Raw genomic sequence first — 3,217 nt, 5'->3', positions numbered from 1 at the left:
ACCCTATACAGGTTCACTATGAATTGGAATTAACTTGATGGCAGTGGGTTTTGGTTTAGTTTACATCTTCAAAGCCAGCAACTTCATCACTCCAACCTCGGATTTCATCTCCTTCTTGGATTCTGTCTCTTGTCTCCCTCTTTCACTTATTAGTGATTACACTGGGCCCATCTTGATAATCCAGGATAATCTCCCCATTTCAAAATCCTTAACCTAATCCCATCTGCAAAATCTTTTTGCCATGTAAAGCACCACATTCACAGGTTCTGGGAATTTGAATGTGAACATCCTGAGGTGGAGGCGGAGGCATCATTCTGCCCACCTTACACTATTAAAAATCTTAGTGATTATTACCTGCTCCAACTCTTTAACATGGCCCTCAAGGCTCTCCCAAATCCTCTCCATTCTAACCTTTCTAATTTCATCCACCATTACATTCCTCAACCAACACTCTTTCAATGAAGATGATAAACACATTGTTTCTCACTCGCTTAATAAAAATGTATTGAGGTGTGGGGCCGTGCACTGACCTGCATGTGGTGCAGGCAATGACCCTGAAAATAAATAGCCACTACCTTGTGAGCCACCTTCCCCGGGTCTGCGTCGGAATCTCCGCCGCTGCGGACCATCTCAGACGTGGACGAAGACCACGTGGGTGATCTGGTCACTGGGTAGGGGAATGCCCAACTAGCGGAGGCAGTGGTCTTGGAATGAGATGTCGTGGCAGAGGTTTCATTTGTTTCCTCTTCTCTTCCAGACATCTGTTATCGCTGTGGTGAGTCTGGTCATCTTGCCAAAGATTGTGATCTACAAGAGGATGAAGCCTGCTTTAACTGAGGTAGAGGTGGTGACGTTGCCAAGGACTGCAGGGAGCCCCAGAGAGAGCCAGAGCAGTGTTAACTACAATTGTGGCAAACCAGGCCATCTGGCTCTGACTGTGACCACACTGATGAGCAGAAGTGCTGTTCTTGTGGAGAATTTGGACACATTCAGAAAAACTGCACCAAAGTGAGGTGTTCTAGGTGTGAAGAAACTGGTCACATAGCCATTAACTGCAGCAAGACAAGAGAAGTCAACTGCTTCGGCTGTATGGAGTCAGAGCAACTTGCATGAATGCACAATTGAGGCTACAGCTTAATTCTTTTCCTTTGTTGCCCCTCCTTTTTCTGATTGATGGTTGTACTCTTTTCTCTGAATCCTCTTCACTGGCCAAAGGTTGGCAGATAGAGGCTACTCCCAGACCAGTGAGCTTTACTTGCCATGTAAAAGGAGGAAAGGTGGGGGGGTGGGGGGTGGGGGGTAGGGAGGCAAATTGACTTTCTACATTTAACTACAAAATAAAGTTTATGTTTAGTTTGGTAGAGATGTTATGTATAATGCTTTGTTAAAGAACCCCTTTTCTGTGCCTCTGGTGAATAAGGGATTAATGAATGGGAAAAGTCAGACCATTACGCCTGTTCTGGGTTTCTTGAAATGTTCCCATGTAGGACGTAAAATCAATTCTGGAAGTGTCTATGAACTTCTGTAAGTAACTTTAATTTAGCATAATGATGGCCTTGGATTGTCTGACCTCAGTAGCTATTAAATAACATCAAGTAACATCTGTATCAGGCCCTACATAAAACATACAGTTGAGTGGGAATAAAGAAAGACAAACATGCGTGTTAATGACTATGAGAGAGAAATATCAAGATAAAAGTCTGAAAAGGAACAACTTCATCACTGAGTTGATGCTGGGTATACACATGGTAAAGGAGTTCTGGTAGTGTAGTGGTTACGAATCGGGCAGCGAACCTTAAGGCCAGCAGTTCTAAACTACCAGCTGTTCCGTGGGAAAAAGATGAGGCTTTCTGCTCCCATAAAGATTTACAGCCTCAGAAACCCTGTATAGGGTCACTATGAGTCGGGACTCCATGGCACACAGCCACCACCACCATACACATGGTGATGGCAAAGGTTTAGAACACACTTTTTTTTTCCCCAAAGACTAAATCTAAAACCCAGAGTAAGCATTAATGCTCAGAGTGAGCATAATTTGGAGTTATTCAGGAATTGCAAAGAGCTTCATTTTCACAGAAATCAAGATGTTATTTTTGTATACTATATCACTTAGACAACTGTGTTTCATTTGCTGTAATCAGTATCTAAAAGTCAGATGGAAAAAGCAACTGAAGTCCTAGAATATAGAAATGTAATTTAAAACTATCCAATAAAGCTGGAGGAGGAAGGGGAGTTTGACTTAAAAAAAAAAGTATTGAACACCATCTATGTGTCCAGCACTATAGTCTTTCCCATACATATAGGTATATGGGAGAGAAAAGATGATAATGAATAAAAAAATGACAATATGTCAGGTGCTGGTAAATGTTATAAAAAAAATTAAGGTGGACAAGGAAGATGGAGAGCAATGGAGAAGGGATTGAGATCTTTCTTGGAAGACTTCTCAGAAAGGGAAGTAAGAGAGAGAGTCAGTATATATGTACATAGGGAAATGTACAAGAGACTGAGAAAGCAGTAAGTGCAGAGATCTTGACTAGGAAGCATGCCAGTTGGTCAAGGAACAATAAGAAATATAACAGAAGTGGAGTGATTGATGGGATAAGGGTAAAGATAAGATAAAGACAGAAAAGTAACCAGCGGCCTGATTCAGAGGCATCTTATGTTGTTGTTATATGCTACCCAGTCATTTTAGACATGTAGCAACCCTATGCATAACAGAAGGAAACACTAATCAGTACTGTACTACGATCTCAACTGATAGTACATTTGAGTCTGTTGCCACTGCCATTGTCAGTCCATCTCATTGGGGTTCTTCTTCATTTTTGTTTTCTCTACACTTGAGCAAGCATGATGTCCTTCTCTAGGAACTAGCCTTTCCTGATAACACGTCCAAAGTATGAGAGATAAAGGTTTGCCATCTTAGCATCTAAGTGAACAAGAAAAGGTAAACTCATTCACTGCCCTCTCCACCCAGAAGACAAGCTAAAATGTTAATTAAGTTACTGAGTGGGACCAATATTCCCCACCCAGGAGACAAGCTAGAATGTTAACCAGGTCACCGAATGGGGACCAATTCCCCTGGTTTCTCCCCTGTCCTCAAACAGGTCTGCAGCCTGGCTTCTCCCCAATGTTTACCCCATATAGGCCCGTGTTGCACTCCATTTGGGGCTCAGAATCTGGAGAAATTAGCTCCTCTGAGCCAGCCGGCTTAATAAAA

The 3,217-nt window shown here is 42.4% G+C and overlaps 1 pseudogene; it reads left to right on the top strand.

Moving 5' to 3' along the window:
• The first annotated feature begins 659 nt into the window (after positions 1 to 659).
• On the top strand, positions 660 to 1,138 carry LOC102836700 (annotated as a pseudogene).
• The last annotated feature ends 2,079 nt before the right edge of the window (positions 1,139 to 3,217 follow it).

Source organism: Chrysochloris asiatica, unplaced genomic scaffold, assembly GCF_000296735.1.
Source record: "Chrysochloris asiatica unplaced genomic scaffold, ChrAsi1.0 scaffold00052, whole genome shotgun sequence".
Classification (NCBI taxonomy): Eukaryota; Metazoa; Chordata; class Mammalia; order Afrosoricida; family Chrysochloridae; genus Chrysochloris; species Chrysochloris asiatica.
This window is presented reverse-complemented; position numbering and strand designations above follow the sequence as displayed.